The sequence below is a fragment of the Macaca mulatta genome, chromosome 13, assembly GCF_049350105.2.
Source record: "Macaca mulatta isolate MMU2019108-1 chromosome 13, T2T-MMU8v2.0, whole genome shotgun sequence".
Lineage (NCBI taxonomy): Eukaryota > Metazoa > Chordata > Mammalia > Primates > Cercopithecidae > Macaca > Macaca mulatta.
The window spans coordinates 28006112-28025968 of NC_133418.1; positions in this window are offsets into that span (position 1 = coordinate 28006112).

Genomic DNA, 19857 nt, shown 5'->3' on the forward strand with positions numbered 1-19857 from the left:
GATCTCTTTGCTAGCCTTATTTCTGTGGAATCTGAGAACCGATATTTTGGATTCCTTGGAAGACTATAGGGCCAAAGGAAATATCCTCCGATAACAAACAGAAAGAAGCTATCTGAGAAACATCTTGTGTTCTGTGAAATCAACTCACAGTGTTACAGCTTTCCCCTCAAGAAGCCGTTCGCTCAGAGAGATCTTGTGGAATTGATAAAGTGAAATTTAGAAGCCCATAGAGGGCTATGGTGAAAAAGGAAATATCATCAGATGAAATCCGGAAAGAAGCTTTCTGAGAAACTGCTCTGTGATATGTGACTTACACCCATAGAGTTACATCAGTATTTCGTGGATCTCTTTGCTAGCCTTATTTCTGTGGAATCTGAAAACAGATATTTCGGATCACTTTGAAGACTATAGGGCCAAAGGAAATATCCTCCGATAACAAAGAGAAAGAAGCTTTCTGAGAAACTCCTTTGTGTCTGTGAAATCATCTCACAGAGTTACAGATTTCCCCTCAAGAAGCCTTTCGCTAAGACAATTCTTGTGGAATTGGCAAAGTGATATTGGGAAGCCCATAGAGGGCTATGGTGAAAAAGGAAATATCCTCAGATGAAATCTGGAAAGAAGCTCTCTGAGACACTGCTTAGTGTTCTGTTAATTCATATCACAGAGCTACATCTGTATTTCGGGGATCTCTTTGCTAGCCTTATTTCTGTGGAATCTGAGAACGGATATTTCGGATCACTTTGAAGACTATAGGGCCAAAGGAAATATCCTCCGATAACAATGAGAAAGAAGCTTTCTGAGAAACTTCTTTGTGTCTGTGAAATCATCTCACAGAGTTACCGCATTCCCCTCAAGAAGCCTTTGGCTAAGACAATTCTTGTGGAATTGGCAAGGTGATATTTGGAACCCCTAGAGGGCTATGGTGAAAAAGGAAATATCCTCAGATGAAATCTGGATAGAAACTTTCTGAGAAACTGCTTAGTGTTCTGTTAATTCATCTCACAGAGTTACATGTGTATTTCGTGGATCTCTTTGCTAGCCTTATTTCTGTGGAAACTGAGAACTGATATTTCGGATCCCTTTGAAGAATATAGGGCCAAAGGAAATATCCTCCGATAACAAAGAGAAAGAAGCTTTCTGAGAAACTTCTTTGTGTTCTGTGAAATCGTCTCACAGAGTTACAGCTTTCCCCTCAAGAAGCCTTTTGCTAAGACAGTTCTTGTGTAATTGGCAAATTGATATTTGGAAGCCCATAGAGGGCTATGGTGAAAAAGGAAACATCCTCAGATGAAATCTGGAAAGAAGCTTTCTGAGAAACTGCTTAGTGTTCTGTTAATTCATCTAACAGAGTTACATCTGTATTTCGTGGATCTCTTTGCTAGCTTATTTCTTTGGAATTTGAGAACAGATATTTCGGATCCCATTGAAGACTATAGGGCCAAAGGAAATATCCTCAGATAACAAAGAGAAAGAAGTTTTCTGAGAAACTTCTTTGTGTCTGTGAAATCATCTCACAGAGTTACAGCTTTCCCCTCAAGAAGCCTTTGGCTAAGACAATTCTTGTGGAATTGGCAAAGTGATATTTGGAAGCCCATAGAGGGCTATGGTGAAAAAGGAAATATCCTCAGATGAAATCTGGAAAGAAGCTTTCTGAGAAACTGTTTAGTGTTCTGTTAATTCATATCACAGAGTTACATCTGTATTTCGTGGATCTCTTTGCTAGCCTTATTTCTGTGGAATCTGAGAACAGATATTTCGGAGCCCTTGGAAGACTATAGGGCCAAAGGAAATATCCTCCGATAACAAAGAGAAAGAAGCTTTCTGAGAATTTTCTTTGTGTTCTGTGAAATCATGTCACAGAGTTACAGCTTTCCCCTGAAGAAGCCTTTCGCTACGGCAGTTCTTCTGGAATTGGCAAAGTGATATTTGGAAGCCCATAGAGGGATATGGTGAGCAAGGAATATCCTCAGATGAAATGTGGAAACAAGCTTTCTGAGAAACTGCTTAGTGTTCTGTTAATTCATCTCACAGAGTTACCTCTGTATTTCGTGGATCTCTTTGCGAGCCTTATTCCTGTGGAATCTGAGAACAGATATTTCGGATCCCTTGGAAGACTATAGGGCCAAAGGAAATATCCTCCGATAACAAAGAGAAAGAAGCTTTCTGAGAAACTTCTTTGTGTTCTTTGAAATCATCTCACAGTGTTACAGCTTTACCCTCAAGAAGCCTTTCGCTCAGACATTTCTTGTCGAATTGATAAAGTGAAATTTGGAAGCCCATACAGGGCTATGGTGAAAAAGGAAATATCCTCAGATGAATTCTGGAGAGAAGCTTTCTGAGAAACTGCTCTGTGATATGTGACTTCCACCCATAGAGTTACATCAGTATTTCGTGGATGTCTTTGCTAGCCTTATTTCTGTGGAATCTGAAAACAGATATTTCGGATCCCTTTGAAGACTATAGGGCCAAAGGAAATATCCTCCGATAACAAAGAGAAAGAAGCTTTCTGAGAAACTTCTTTGTGTTCTGTGAAATCATCTCACAGAGTTACATCTTTCCCCTCAAGAAGCCTTTCGCTAAGACTGTTCTGGTGGAATTGCAAAAGTGATATTTGGAAGCCCATAGAGGGCTATGGTGAAAAAGGAAATATCCTCGGATGAAATCTGTAAAGAAGCTCTCTGAGAAACTGCTTAGGGTTCTGTTAATTCATATCACAGACTTACATCTGTGTCGGGGATCTCTTTGCTAGCCTTATTTCTGTGGAATCTGAGAAGCGATATTTCGGATAACTTTGAAGAGTATAGGGACAAAGGAAATATCCTCCGATAACAAAGAGAAAGAAGCTTTCTGAGAAACTTCTTTGTGTCTGTGAAATCATCTCACCGAGTTACCGCATTCCCCTCAAGAAGCCTTTGGCTATTACAATTCTTGTGGAATTGGCAAAGTGATATTTGGAAGCCCATAGAGGGCTATGGTGAAAAAGGAAATATCCTCAGATGAAATCTGGAAAGAAGCTTTCTGAGAAACTTCTTAGTGTTCTGTTAATTCATCTCACAGAGTTACATCTGTATTTCGTGGATCTCTTTGCTAGCCTTATTTCTGTGGAATCTGAGAACAGATATTTCGGATCGCTTTGAAGACTATAGGGCCAAAGAAATATCCTCCGATCACAAAGAGAAAGAAGCTTTCTGAGAAATTTCTTTGTGTTCTGTGAAATCGTCTCCCAGAGTTACAGCATTCCAATCAAGAAGCCTTTCGCTAAGACAGTTCTTGTGGAATTGGCAAAGTGATATTTGGAAGCCCATAGACGGCTATGGTGAAAAAGGAAATATCCTCAGATGAAATCTGGAAAGAAGCTCTCTGAGAAACTATTTAGTGTTCTGTTAATTCATATCACAGAGTTACATCTGTATTTCGGGGATCTCTTTGCTAGTCTTATTTCTCTGGAATCTGAAAACATATATTTCGGATCACTTTGAAGAGTATGGGGCCAAAGGAAATATCCTCCCTTAACAAAGAGAAAGAAGCTTTCTGAGAAACTTCTTTGTGTTCTGTGAAATCATCTCACAGGGTTACAGCTTTCCCCTCAAGAAGCCTTTCGCTAAGACAGTTCTTGTGGAATTGGCAAAGTGATATTTGGGAGCCCATAGAGTGCTATGGTGAAAAAGGAAATGTCCTCAGATGAAATCTGGAAAGAAGCTTTCTGAGAAACTGCTTAGTGTTCTGTTAATTCATCTCACACAGTTACGTCTGTATTTCGTGGATCTCTTTGCTAGCCTTATTTCTGTGGAATCTGAGAACAGATATTTCGGATCCCTTGGAAGACTATAGGGCCAAAGGAAATATCCTCCGATAACAAAGAGAAAGAAGCTTTCTGAGAAACTTCTTTGTGTTCTGTGAAATCATCTCACAGAGTTACAGCTTTCCCCTGAAGAAGCCTTTCGCTACGGCAGTTCTTCTGGAATTGGCAAAGTGATATTTGGGAGCCCATAGAGGGATATGGTGAACAAGGAATATCCTCAGATGAAATGTGGAAACAAGCTTTCTGAGAAACTGCTTAGCGTTCTGTTAATTCATCTCACAGAGTTACCTCTGTATTTCGTGGATCTCTTTGTGAGCCTTATTCCTGTGGAATCTGAGAACAGATATTTCGGATCCCTTGGAAGACTATAGGGCCATAGGAAATATCCTCCGATAACAAAGAGAAAGAAGCTTTCAGGGAAACTTCTTTGTGTTCTGTGAAATCATCTCACAGTGTTACAGCTTTAGCCTCAAGAAGCCTTTCGCTCAGACATTTCTTGTGGAATTGATAAAGTGAAATTTGGAAGCCCATACAGGGCTATGGTGAAAAAGGAAATATCCTCAGATGAATTCTGGAGCGAAGCTTTCTGAGAAACTGCTCTGTGATATGTGACATCCACTCATAGAGTTACATCAGTATTTCATGGATGTCTTTGCTAGCCTTATTTCTGTGGAATCTGAAAACAGATATTTCGGATCACTTTGAAGACTATAGGGCCAAAGGAAATATCCTCCGATAACAAAGAGAAAGAAGCTTTCTGAGAAACTCCTTTGTGTCTGTGAAATCATCTCACAGAGTTACAGATTTCCCCTCAAGAAGCCTTTCGCTAAGACAATTCTTGTGGAATTGGCAAAGTGATATTGGGAAGCCCATAGAGGGCTATGGTGAAAAAGGAAATATCCTCAGATGAAATCTGGAAAGAAGCTCTCTGAGACACTGCTTAGTGTTCTGTTAATTCATATCACAGAGCTACATCTGTATTTCGGGGATCTCTTTGCTAGCCTTATTTCTGTGGAATCTGAGAACAGATATTTCGGATCACTTTGAAGACTATAGGGCCAAAGGAAATATCCTCCGATAACAATGAGAAAGAAGCTTTCTGAGAAACTTCTTTGTGTCTGTGAAATCATCTCACAGAGTTACCGCATTCCCCTCAAGAAGCCTTTGGCTAAGACAATTCTTGTGGAATTGGCAAGGTGATATTTGGAACCCCTAGAGGGCTATGGTGAAAAAGGAAATATCCTCAGATGAAATCTGGATAGAAACTTTCTGAGAAACTGCTTAGTGTTCTGTTAATTCATCTCACAGAGTTACATGTGTATTTCGTGGATCTCTTTGCTAGCCTTATTTCTGTGGAAACTGAGAACTGATATTTCGGATCCCTTTGAAGAATATAGGGCCAAAGGAAATATCCTCCGATAACAAAGAGAAAGAAGCTTTCTGAGAAACTTCTTTGTGTTCTGTGAAATCGTCTCACAGAGTTACAGCTTTCCCCTCAAGAAGCCTTTTGCTAAGACAGTTCTTGTGTAATTGGCAAAGTGATATTTGGAAGCCCATAGAGGGCTATGGTGAAAAAGGAAACATCCTCAGATGAAATCTGGAAAGAAGCTTTCTGAGAAACTGCTTAGTGTTCTGTTAATTCATCTAACAGAGTTACATCTGTATTTCGTGGATCTCTTTGCTAGCTTATTTCTTTGGAATTTGAGAACAGATATTTCGGATCCCTTTGAAGACTATAGGGCCAAAGGAAATATCCTCAGATAACAAAGAGAAAGAAGTTTTCTGAGAAACTTCTTTGTGTCTGTGAAATCATCTCACAGAGTTACAGCTTTCCCCTCAAGAAGCCTTTGGCTAAGACAATTCTTGTGGAATTGGCAAAGTGATATTTGGAAGCCCATAGAGGGCTATGGGGAAAAGGAAATATCCTCAGATGAAATCTGGAAAGAAGCTTTCTGAGAAACTGTTTAGTGTTCTGTTAATTCATATCACAGAGTTACATCTGTATTTCGTGGATCTCTTTGCTAGCCTTATTTCTGTGGAATCTGAGAACAGATATTTCGGAGCCCTTGGAAGACTATAGGGCCAAAGGAAATATCCTCCGATAACAAAGAGAAAGAAGCTTTCTGAGAATTTTCTTTGTGTTCTGTGAAATCATCTCACAGAGTTACAGCTTTCCCCTGAAGAAGCCTTTCGCTACGGCAGTTCTTCTGGAATTGGCAAAGTGATATTTGGAAGCCCATAGAGGGATATGGTGAGCAAGGTATATCCTCAGATGAAATGTGGAAACAAGCTTTCTGAGAAACTGCTTAGTGTTCTGTTAATTCATCTCACAGAGTTACCTCTGTATTTCGTGGATCTCTTTGCGAGCCTTATTCCTGTGGAATCTGAGAACAGATATTTCGGATCCCTTGGAAGACTATAGGGCCAAAGGAAATATCCTCCGATAACAAAGAGAAAGAAGCTTTCTGAGAAACTTCTTTGTGTTCTTTGAAATCATCTCACAGTGTTACAGCTTTACCCTCAAGAAGCCTTTCGCTCAGACATTTCTTGTCGAATTGATAAAGTGAAATTTGGAAGCCCATACAGGGCTATGGTGAAAAAGGAAATATCCTCAGATGAATTCTGGAGAGAAGCTTTCTGAGAAACTGCTCTGTGATATGTGACTTCCACCCATAGAGTTACATCAGTATTTCGTGGATGTCTTTGCTAGCCTTATTTCTGTGGAATCTGAAAACAGATATTTCGGATCCCTTTGAAGACTATAGGGCCAAAGGAAATATCCTCCGATAACAAAGAGAAAGAAGCTTTCTGAGAAACTTCTTTGTGTTCTGTGAAATCATCTCACAGAGTTACATCTTTCCCCTCAAGAAGCCTTTCGCTAAGACTGTTCTGGTGGAATTGCAAAAGTGATATTTGGAAGCCCATAGAGGGCTATGGTGAAAAAGGAAATATCCTCGGATGAAATCTGTAAAGAAGCTCTCTGAGAAACTGCTTAGGGTTCTGTTAATTCATATCACAGACTTACATCTGTGTCGGGGATCTCTTTGCTAGCCTTATTTCTGTGGAATCTGAGAAGAGATATTTCGGATAACTTTGAAGAGTATAGGGACAAAGGAAATATCCTCCGATAACAAAGAGAAAGAAGCTTTCTGAGAAACTTCTTTGTGTCTGTGAAATCATCTCACCGAGTTACCGCATTCCCCTCAAGAAGCCTTTGGCTATTACAATTCTTGTGGAATTGGCAAAGTGATATTTGGAAGCCCATAGAGGGCTATGGTGAAAAAGGAAATATCCTCAGATGAAATCTGGAAAGAAGCTTTCTGAGAAACTTCTTAGTGTTCTGTTAATTCATCTCACAGAGTTACATCTGTATTTCGTGGATCTCTTTGCTAGCCTTATTTCTGTGGAATCTGAGAACAGATATTTCGGATCGCTTTGAAGACTATAGGGCCAAAGAAATATCCTCCGATCACAAAGAGAAAGAAGCTTTCTGAGAAATTTCTTTGTGTTCTGTGAAATCGTCTCCCAGAGTTACAGCATTCCAATCAAGAAGCCTTTCGCTAAGACAGTTCTTGTGGAATTGGCAAAGTGATATTTGGAAGCCCATAGACGGCTATGGTGAAAAAGGAAATATCCTCAGATGAAATCTGGAAAGAAGCTCTCTGAGAAACTATTTAGTGTTCTGTTAATTCATATCACAGAGTTACATCTGTATTTCGGGGATCTCTTTGCTAGTCTTATTTCTCTGGAATCTGAAAACATATATTTCGGATCACTTTGAAGAGTATGGGGCCAAAGGAAATATCCTCCCATAACAAAGAGAAAGAAGCTTTCTGAGAAACTTCTTTGTGTTCTGTGAAATCATCTCACAGGGTTACAGCTTTCCCCTCAAGAAGCCTTTCGCTAAGACAGTTCTTGTGGAATTGGCAAAGTGATATTTGGGAGCCCATAGAGTGCTATGGTGAAAAAGGAAATGTCCTCAGATGAAATCTGGAAAGAAGCTTTCTGAGAAACTGCTTAGCGTTCTGTTAATTCATCTCACAGAGTTACCTCTGTATTTCGTGGATCTCTTTGTGAGCCTTATTCCTGTGGAATCTGAGAACAGATATTTCGGATCCCTTGGAAGACTATAGGGCCATAGGAAATATCCTCCGATAACAAAGAGAAAGAAGCTTTCAGGGAAACTTCTTTGTGTTCTGTGAAATCATCTCACAGTGTTACAGCTTTAGCCTCAAGAAGCCTTTCGCTCAGACATTTCTTGTGGAATTGATAAAGTGAAATTTGGAAGCCCATACAGGGCTATGGTGAAAAAGGAAATATCCTCAGATGAATTCTGGAGCGAAGCTTTCTGAGAAACTGCTCTGTGATATGTGACATCCACTCATAGAGTTACATCAGTATTTCGTGGATCTCTTTGCTAACCTTATTTCTGTGGAATCTGAGAACAGATATTTCGGATCACTTTGAAGACTATAGGGCCAAAGGAAATATCCTCCGATAACAAAGAGAAAGAAGCTTTCAGAGAAACTTCTTTGTGTCTGTGAAATCATCTCACAGAGTTACCGCATTCCCCTCAAGAAGCCTTTGGCTAAGACAATTCTTGTGGAATTGGCAAAGTGATATTTGGAAGCCCATAGAGGGCTATGGCGAAAAAGGAAATATCCTCAGATGAAATCTGGAAAGAAGCTTTCTGAGAAACTGCTTAGTGTTCTGTTAATTCATCTCACAGAGTTACATCTGTATTTCGTGGATCTCTTTGCTAGCCTTTTTTCTGTGGAATCTGAGAACAGATATTTCGGATCGCTTTGAAGACTATAGGGCCAAAGGAAATATCCTCCGATAACAAAGAGAAAGAAGCTTTCTGAGAAACTTCTTTGTGTTCTGTGAAATCGTCTCACAGAGTTACAGCTTTCCCCTCAAAAAGCCTTTCACTAAGACAGTTCTTGTGGAATTGGCAAAGTGATATGTAGAAGCCCATGGAGGGCTATGGTGAAAAAGGAAATATCCTCAGTTGAAATCTGGAAAGAAGCTTTCTGAGAAACTGCTTATTGTTCTGTTAATTCATCTAACAGAGTTACATCTGTATTTCATGGATCTCTTTGCGAGCTTATTTCTGTGGAATCTGAGAACAGATATTTCGGATCCCTTTGAAGACTATAGGGCCAAAGGAAATATCCTCCGATAACAAAGAGAAAGAAGCTTTCTGAGAAACTTCTTTGTGTTCTTTGAAATCATCTCACAGGGTTACAGCTTTCCCCTCAAGAAGCCTTTCTCTCAGACAGTTCTTGTGGAATTGACAAAGTGAAATTTGGAAGCCCATAGAGGGCTACTGTAAAAAAGGAAATATCTTTAGATGTAATTTGAAAAGAAGGTTTCTGAGAAACTGCTCTTTGATATGTGACATCCACTCATAGAGTTACATCAGTATTTCGTGGATCTCTATGCTAGCCTTATTTCTATGGAATCTGAAAACAGATATTTCGGATCCCTTTGAAGACTATAGGGCGAAAGGAAATATCCTCCGATAACAAAGAGAAAGAGCTTTCTGAGAAACTGCTTAGTGTTCTTTTAATTCATCTCACAGAGTTACATCTGTATTTCGTGGATCTCTTTGCTAGCCTTATTTCTGTGGAATCTGAGAACCGATATTTTGGATTCCTTGGAAGACTATAGGGCCAAAGGAAATATCCTCCGATAACAAACAGAAAGAAGCTATCTGAGAAACATCTTGTGTTCTGTGAAATCAACTCACAGTGTTACAGCTTTCCCCTCAAGAAGCCGTTCGCTCAGAGAGATCTTGTGGAATTGATAAAGTGAAATTTAGAAGCCCATAGAGGGCTATGGTGAAAAAGGAAATATCATCAGATGAAATCCGGAAAGAAGCTTTCTGAGAAACTGCTCTGTGATATGTGACTTACACCCATAGAGTTACATCAGTATTTCGTGGATCTCTTTGCTAGCCTTATTTCTGTGGAATCTGAAAACAGATATTTCGGATCACTTTGAAGACTATAGGGCCAAAGGAAATATCCTCCGATAACAAAGAGAAAGAAGCTTTCTGAGAAACTCCTTTGTGTCTGTGAAATCATCTCACAGAGTTACAGATTTCCCCTCAAGAAGCCTTTCGCTAAGACAATTCTTGTGGAATTGGCAAAGTGATATTGGGAAGCCCATAGAGGGCTATGGTGAAAAAGGAAATATCCTCAGATGAAATCTGGAAAGAAGCTCTCTGAGACACTGCTTAGTGTTCTTTTAATTCATATCACAGAGCTACATCTGTATTTCGGGGATCTCTTTGCTAGCCTTATTTCTGTGGAATCTGAGAACGGATATTTCGGATCACTTTGAAGACTATAGGGCCAAAGGAAATATCCTCCGATAACAATGAGAAAGAAGCTTTCTGAGAAACTTCTTTGTGTCTGTGAAATCATCTCACAGAGTTACCGCATTCCCCTCAAGAAGCCTTTGGCTAAGACAATTCTTGTGGAATTGGCAAGGTGATATTTGGAACCCCTAGAGGGCTATGGTGAAAAAGGAAATATCCTCAGATGAAATCTGGATAGAAACTTTCTGAGAAACTGCTTAGTGTTCTGTTAATTCATCTCACAGAGTTACATGTGTATTTCGTGGATCTCTTTGCTAGCCTTATTTCTATGGAAACTGAGAACTGATATTTCGGATCCCTTTGAAGAATATAGGGCCAAAGGAAATATCCTCCGATAACAAACAGAAAGAAGCTTTCTGAGAAACTTCTTTGTGTTCTGTGAAATCGTCTCACAGAGTTACAGCTTTCCCCTCAAGAAGCCTTTGGCTAAGACAATTCTTGTGGAATTGGCAAAGTGATATTTGGAAGCCCATAGAGGGCTATGGTGAAAAAGGAAATATCCTCAGATGAAATCTGGAAAGAAGCTTTCTGAGAAACTGTTTAGTGTTCTGTTAATTCATATCACAGAGTTACATCTGTATTTCGTGGATCTCTTTGCTAGCCTTATTTCTGTGGAATCTGAGAACAGATATTTCGGAGCCCTTGGAAGACTATAGGGCCAAAGGAAATATCCTCCGATAACAAAGAGAAAGAAGCTTTCTGAGAATTTTCTTTGTGTTCTGTGAAATCATGTCACAGAGTTACAGCTTTCCCCTGAAGAAGCCTTTCGCTACGGCAGTTCTTCTGGAATTGGCAAAGTGATATTTGGAAGCCCATAGAGGGATATGGTGAGCAAGGAATATCCTCAGATGAAATGTGGAAACAAGCTTTCTGAGAAACTGCTTAGTGTTCTGTTAATTCATCTCACAGAGTTACCTCTGTATTTCATGGATCTCTTTGCGAGCCTTATTCCTGTGGAATCTGAGAACAGATATTTCGGATCCCTTGGAAGACTATAGGGCCAAAGGAAATATCCTCCGATAACAAAGAGAAAGAAGCTTTCTGAGAAACTTCTTTGTTTTCTTTGAAATCATCTCACAGTGTTACAGCTTTACCCTCAAGAAGCCTTTCGCTCAGACATTTCTTGTCGAATTGATAAAGTGAAATTTGGAAGCCCATACAGGGCTATGGTGAAAAAGGAAATATCCTCAGATGAATTCTGGAGAGAAGCTTTCTGAGAAACTGCTCTGTGATATGTGACTTCCACCCATAGAGTTACATCAGTATTTCGTGGATGTCTTTGCTAGCCTTATTTCTGTGGAATCTGAAAACAGATATTTCGGATCCCTTTGAAGACTATAGGGCCAAAGGAAATATCCTCCGATAACAAAGAGAAAGAAGCTTTCTGAGAAACTTCTTTGTGTTCTGTGAAATCATCTCACAGAGTTACATCTTTCCCCTCAAGAAGCCTTTCGCTAAGACTGTTCTGGTGGATTTGCAAAAGTGATATTTGGAAGCCCATAGAGGGCTATGGTGAAAAAGGAAATATCCTCGGATGAAATCTGTAAAGAAGCTCTCTGAGAAACTGCTTAGGGTTCTGTTAATTCATATCACAGACTTACATCTGTGTCGGGGATCTCTTTGCTAGCCTTATTTCTGTGGAATCTGAGAAGAGATATTTCGGATAACTTTGAAGAGTATAGGGACAAAGGAAATATCCTCCGATAACAAAGAGAAAGAAGCTTTCTGAGAAACTTCTTTGTGTCTGTGAAATCATCTCACCGAGTTACCGCATTCCCCTCAAGAAGCCTTTGGCTATTACAATTCTTGTGGAATTGGCAAAGTGATATTTGGAAGCCCATAGAGGGCTATGGTGAAAAAGGAAATATCCTCAGATGAAATCTGGAAAGAAGCTTTCTGAGAAACTTCTTAGTGTTCTGTTAATTCATCTCACAGAGTTACATCTGTATTTCGTGGATCTCTTTGCTAGCCTTATTTCTGTGGAATCTGAGAACAGATATTTCGGATCGCTTTGAAGACTATAGGGCCAAAGAAATATCCTCCGATCACAAAGAGAAAGAAGCTTTCTGAGAAATTTCTTTGTGTTCTGTGAAATCGTCTCCCAGAGTTACAGCATTCCAATCAAGAAGCCTTTCGCTAAGACAGTTCTTGTGGAATTGGCAAAGTGATATTTGGAAGCCCATAGACGGCTATGGTGAAAAAGGAAATATCCTCAGATGAAATCTGGAAAGAAGCTCTCTGAGAAACTATTTAGTGTTCTGTTAATTCATCTCACACAGTTACGTCTGTATTTCGTGGATCTCTTTGCTAGCCTTATTTCTGTGGAATCTGAGAACAGATATTTCGGATCCCTTGGAAGACTATAGGGCCAAAGGAAATATCCTCCGATAACAAAGAGAAAGAAGCTTTCTGAGAAACTTCTTTGTGTTCTGTGAAATCATCTCACAGAGTTACAGCTTTCCCCTGAAGAAGCCTTTCGCTACAGCAGTTCTTCTGGAATTGGCAAAGTGATATTTGGGAGCCCATAGAGGGATATGGTGAAAAAGGAATATCCTCAGATGAAATGTGGAAACAAGCTTTCTGAGAAACTGCTTAGCGTTCTGTTAATTCATCTCACAGAGTTACCTCTGTATTTCGTGGATCTCTTTGTGAGCCTTATTCCTGTGGAATCTGAGAACAGATATTTCGGATCCCTTGGAAGACTATAGGGCCATAGGAAATATCCTCCGATAACAAAGAGAAAGAAGCTTTCAGGGAAACTTCTTTGTGTTCTGTGAAATCATCTCACAGTGTTACAGCTTTAGCCTCAAGAAGCCTTTCGCTCAGACATTTCTTGTGGAATTGATAAAGTGAAATTTGGAAGCCCATACAGGGCTATGGTGAAAAAGGAAATATCCTCAGATGAATTCTGGAGCGAAGCTTTCTGAGAAACTGCTCTGTGATATGTGACATCCACTCATAGAGTTACATCAGTATTTCATGGATCTCTTTGCTAACCTTATTTCTGTGGAATCTGAGAACAGATATTTCGGATCCCTTTGAAGACTATAGGGCGAAAGGAAATATCCTCCTATAACAAAGAGAAAGAAGCTTTCTGAGAAACTTCTTTGTGTTCTGTGAAATTATCTCACAGAGTTACAGCTTTCCCCTCAAGAAGCCTTTCGCTAAGACAGTTTCTGTGGAATTGGCAAAGACATATTGGGAAGCCCATAGATGGCTATGGTTAAAAAGGAAATATCCTCAGATGAAATCTGGAAAGAAGCTCTCTGAGAAACTGCTTAGTGTTCTGTTAATTCATATCACAGAGCTACATCTGTATTTCGGGGATCTCTTTGCTAGCCTTATTTCTGTGGAATCTGAGAACAGATATTTCGGATCACTTTGAAGACTATAGGGCCAAAGGAAATATCCTCAGATAACAAAGAGAAAGAAGCTTTCTGAGAAACTTCTTTGTGTCTGTTAAATCATCTCACAGAATTACAGCTTTCCCCTCAAGAAGCCTTTGGCTAAGACAATTCTTGTGGAATTGGCAAAGTGATATTTGGAAGCCCGTAGAGGGCTATGGTGAAAAAGGAAATATCCTCAGATGAAATCTGGAAAGAAGCTTTCTGAGACACTGCTTAGTGTTCTGTTAATTCATCTCACAGAGTTACATCTGTATTTTGTGGATCTCTTTGCTAGCCTTATTTCTGTGGAATATGTGAACAGATAATTTGGATCCCTTGGAAGACTATAGGGTAAAAGGAAATATCCTCTGATAACAAAGAGAAAGAAGCTTTCTGAGAAACTTCTTTGTGTTCTGTGAAATCATCTCACAGAGTTACAGCTTTCCCCCCAAGAAGCCTTTCCCTACGGCAGTTCTTCTGGAATTGGCAAAGTGATATTTGGAAGCCCGTAGAGGGATATGGTGAACAAGGAATATCCTCAGATGAAATGTGTAAACAAGCTTTCTGAGAAACTGCTTAGTGTTCTGTTAATTCATCTCACAGAGTTACCTCTGTATTTCGTGGATCTCTTTGCGAGCCTTATTCCTGTGGAATCTGAGAACAGATATTTCGGATCCCTTGGAAGACTAAAGGGCCAAAGGAAATATCCTCCGATAACAAAGAGAAAGAAGCTTTCTGAGAAACTTCCTTGTGTTCTTTGAAATCATCTCACAGGGTTACAGCTTTCCCCTCTAGAAGCCTTTCTCACAGACAGTTCTTGTGGAATTGACAAAGTGAAATTTGGAAGCCCATAGAGGGCTACGGTAAAAAAGAAAATATCTTTAGATGAAATTTGGAAAGAAGCTTTTGAGAAACTGCTCTTTGATATGTGACATCCACTCATAGAGTTACATCAGTATTTCGTGGATCTCTATGCTAGCCTTATTTCTATGGAATCTGAGAACAGATATTTCGGATCCCTTGGAAGACTATAGGGCCAAAGGAAATATCCTCCGATAACAAAGAGAAAGAAGCTTTCTGAGAAACTTCTTTGTGTCTGTGAAATCATCTCACAGAGTTACCGCATTCCCCTCAAGAAGCCTTTGGCTATTACAATTCTTGTGGAATTGGCAAAGTGATATTTGGAAGCCCATAGAAGGCTATGGTGAAAAAGGAAATATCCTCAGATGAAATCTGGAAAGAAGCTTTCTGAGAAACTGCTTAGTGTTCTGTTAATTCATCTCACAGAGTTACATCTGTATTTCGTGGATCTCTTTGCTAGCCTTATTTCTGTGGAATCTGAGAACTGATATTTCTGATCACTTTGAAGACTATAGGGCCAAAGGAAATATCCTCCGATAACAAAGAGAAAGAAGCTTTCAGAGAAACTTCTTTGTGTCTGTGAAATCATCTCACAGAGTTACAGCATTCCCCTCAAGAAGCCTTTGGCTAAGACAATTCTTGTGGAATTGGCAAAGTGATATTTGGAAGCCCATAGAGGGCTATGGCGAAAAAGGAAATATCCTCAGATGAAATCTGGAAAGAAGCTTTCTGAGAAACTGCTTAGTGTTCTGTTAATACATCTCAAAGAGTTACATCTGTATTTCGTGGATCTCTTTGCTAGCCTTATTTATGTGGAATCTGAGAACAGATATTTCGGATGCCTTGGAAGACTCTAGGGCCAAAGGAAATATCCTCCGATAACAAAGAGAAAGAAGCTTTCTGAGAAACTTCTTTGTGTTCTGTGAAATCATCCCACACACTTACAGCTTTCCCCTCAAAAAGCCTTTCACTAAGACAGTTCTTGTGGAATTGGCAAAGTGATATTTAGAAGCCCATGGAGGGCTATGGTGAAAAAGGAAATATCCTCAGTTGAAATCTGGAAAGAAGCTTTCTGAGAAACTGCTTATTGTTGTGTTAATTCATCTAACAGAGTTACATCTGTATTTCATAGATCTCTTTTCGAGCTTATTTCTGTGGAATCTGAGAACAGATATTTCGGATCCCTTTGAAGACTATAGGTCCAAAGGAAATATCCTCCGATAACAAAGATAAAGAAGCTTTCTGAGAAACTTCTTTGTGTTCTTTGAAATCATCTCACAGGGTTACAGCTTTCCCCTCAAGAAGCCTTTCTCTCAGACAGTTCTTGTGGAATTGACAAAGTGAAATTTGGAAGCCCATAGAGGGCTACGGTAAAAAAGGAAATATCTTTAGATGAAATTGGGAAAGAAGCTTTCTGAGAAACTGCTCTTTGATATGTGACATCCACTCATAGAGTTACATCAGTATTTCGTGGATATCTATGCTAGCCTTATTTCTATGGGATCTGAAAACAGATATTTCGGATCCGTTTGAAGACTATAGGGCGAAAGGAAATATCCTCCGATAACAAAGAGAAAGAGCTTTCTGAGAAACTGCTTAGTGTTCTTTTAATTCATCTCACAGAGTTACATCTGTATTTCGTGGATCTCTTTGCTAGCCTTATTTCTGCGGAATCTGAGAACCGATATTTTGGATTCCTTGGAAGACTATAGGGCCAAAGGAAATATCCTCCTAAAACAAAGAGAAAGAAGCTATCTGAGAAACATCTAGTGTTCTGTGAAATCAACTCACAGTGTTACAGCTTTCCCCTCAAGAAGCCTTTCGCTCAGACAGATCTTGTGGAATTGATAAAGTGAAATTTGGAAGCCAATAGAGGGCTATGGTGAAAAAGGAAATATCCTCAGATGAAATCCGGAAAGAAGCTTTCTGAGAAACTGCTCTGTGATATGTCACTTCCACCCATAGAGTTACATCAGTATTTCGTGGATCTCTTTGCTAGCCTTATTTCTGTGGAATCTGAGAACAGATATTTCGTATCCCTTGGAAGACTATTGGCCAAAGGAAATATCCTCCGATAACAATGAGAAAGAAGCTTTCTGAGAAACTTCATTGTGTTCTGTGAAATCATCTCACAGAGTTCCAGCTTTCCCCTCAAGAAGCCTTTCGCTCAGACAGTTCTTGTGGAATTGATAAAGTGAAATTTGGAAATCCATAGAGGGCTATGGTGAAAAAGGAAATATCCTCAGATGAAATCTGGAAAGAAGCTTTCTGAGAAACTGCTCTGTGATATGTGACTTCCACCCATAGAGTTACATCAGTATTTCGTGGATCTCTTTGCTAGCCTTATTTCTGTGGAATATGAAAACAGATGTTTCGGATCCATTTGATGACTATAGGGCCAAAGGAAATATCCTCCGATTACAAAGAGAAAGAAGCTTTCTGAGAAACTTCTTTGTGTTCTCTGAAATCATCTCACAGAGTTACAGCTTTCCCCTCAAGAAGCCTTTCGCTAAGACAGTTCTTGTGGAATTGGCAAAGTGATATTTGGAAGGCCATAGAGGGCTATGGTGAAAAAGGAAGTATCCTCAGATGAAATCTGGAAAGAAGCTTTCTGAGATACTGCTTAGTGTTCTGTTAATTCATCTCACTGTGTTACATCTGTATTTCGTGGATCTCTTTGCTAGCCTTATTTCTGTGGAATCTGAGAACAGATATTGCGGATACCTTGGAAGACTATAGGGCCAAAATAAATATCCTCCGATAACAAAGAGAAAGAAGCTTTCTGAGAAACTTCTTAGTGTTCTGTGAAATCATCTCACAGAGTTCCAGCTTTCCCCTCAAGAAGCCTTTCGCTAAGACAATTCTTGTGGAATTGGCAAAGTGATATTTGGAAGCCCATAGAGGGCTATAGTGAAAAAGGAAATATCCTCAGATGATATCTGGAAAGAAGCTTTCTGAGAAACTGCTTAGTGTTCTGTTAATTCATCTCACAGAGTTATATCTGTATTTCGTGGATCTCTTTGCAAGCCTTACTTCTGTGGAATCTGAGAACAGATATTTCGGATCCCTTTGAAGACTGTAGGGCCAAAGGAACTATCCTCCGATAACAAAGAGAAAGAAGCTTTCTGAGAAACTTCTTTGTGTTCTGTGAAATTATCTCACAGAGTTACAGCTTTCCCCTCAGGAAGCCTTTCCCTAAGACAGTTCTTGTGGAATTGGCAAAGTGATATTTGGAAGCCCATAGGGGGCTATGGTGAAAAGGGAAATATCCTCAGATGAAATCTGGAAAGAAGCTTTCTGAGAAACTGCTTAGTGTTCTGTTAATTCATCTCACAGAGTTACATCTGTATTTCTTGGTTCTCTTTGCTAGCCTTATTTCTGTGGAATGTGAGAACAGATATTTCGAATCCCTTGGAGACTATAAGGCCAAAGGAAATATCCTCCGATAACAAAGAGAAAGAAGCTTTCTGAGAAACTTCTTTGTGTTCTGTGAAATCATCTCACAGAGTTACAGCTTTCCCCTCAAGAAGCCTTTAGCTAAGACAGTTCTTGTGGAATTGGCAAAGTGATATTCGGAAGCCCATAGAGGGCTATGGTGAAAATGGAAATTTCCTCAGAGGAAATCTGGAAAGAAGCTTTCTGAGAAACTGCTTAGTGTTCTGTTGATTCATCTCACAGAGTTACATCTGTATTTCGTGGATCTCTTTCCTAGCCTTATTTCTGTGGAATCTGAGAACAGATATTTCGGAACCCTTGGAAGACTATAGGGCCAAAGGAAATATCCTCCGATAACAAAGAGAAAGAAGCTTTCTGAGAAATTTCTTTGTGGTCTGTGAAATCATCTCACAGAGTTACAGCTTGCCCCTCAAGAAGCCTTTCGCTAAGACAGTTCTTGTGGCATTGGCAAAGTGATATTTGGAAGCCCATAGAGGACTATGATGAAAAAGGAAATATCCTCAGATGAAATCTGGAAAGAAGCTTTCTGATAAACCGCTTAGTATTTTGTTAATCATCTCACAGAGTTACATCTGTATTTCGTGGAACTCTTTGTTAGCCTTATTTCTGTGGAATCTGAAAACAGATATTTCGGATCCCTTGGAAGACTATAGGGCCAAAGGAAATATCCTCCGATAACAAAGAGAAAGAAGCTTTCTGAGAAACTTCTTTGTGTTCTGTGAAATCATCTCACAGAGTTACAGCTTTCCCCTCAAGAAGCCTTACGCTAAGACAGTTCTTGTGGAATTGGCAAAGTGATATTTGGAAGCCCTTAGAGGGCTTTGGTGAAAAAGCAAATATCCTCAGATGAGATCTGGAAAGAAGCTTTCTCTGAAACTGCTTAGTGTTCTGTTAATTTATCTCACAGAGTTACAACTGTATTTCGTGGATCTCTTTGCTAGCCTTATTTCTGTGGAATCTGAGAACCGATATTTCGTATCCCTTTGAACACTATACGGACAAAGGAAATATCCTCCGATAACAAAGAGAAAGAACCTTTCTGAGAAACTTCTTTGTGTTCTGTGAAATCATCTCACAGAGTTACAGCTTTCCCCTCAAGAAGCCTTTCGCTAAGACAGTTCTTGTGGAATTGGCAAAGTGATATTTGGAAGCCCATAGAGGGCTATGGTGAAAATGGAAATATCCTCAGATGGAATCTGGAAAGAAGCTTTCTTAGAAACTGCTTAGTGTTCTGTTAATTCATCTCACAGAGTTACATCTGTATTTCGTGGATCTCTTTGCTAGCCTTATTTCTGTGGAATCTGAGAACAGATATTTCGGATCCCTTTGTAGACTATAGGAGCAAAGGAAATATCCTCCGATAACAAAGAGAAAGAAGTTTTCTGAGAAACTTCCTTGTGTTCTGTGAAATCATCTCACAGAGTTACAGCTTTCCCCTCAAGAAGCCTTTCGCTAAGACAGTTCTTGTGGAATTGGCAAAGTGACATTTGGAAGCCCATGGAGGGCTATGGTGGAAAAGGAAATATCCTCAGATGAAACCTGAAAAGAAGCTTTCTGAGAAACTGCTTAGTGTTCTGTTAATTCATCTCACAGAGTTAAATCTGTATTTCGTGGATCTCTTTGCTAGCCTTATTTCTGTGGAATCTGAAAACAGATATTTCGGATCCCTTGGAAGACTATAGGGCCAAAGGAAATATCGTCCAATAAGAAAGAGAAAGAAGCTTTCTGAGAAACTTCTTTGTGTTCTGTGAAATCATCTCACAGAGTTACAGCTTTCCCCTCAAGAAGCCTTTCGTTAAGACAGTTCTTGTGGAATTGGCAAAGTGATATTTGGAAGCCCATAGAGGGCTACGGTGAAAATGGAAATATCCTAAGATGAAATCTGGAAAGAAGCTTTCTGAGAAACTGCTTAGTGTTCTGTTAATTCATCTCACAGAGTTACATCTGTATTTCGTGGATCTCTTTGC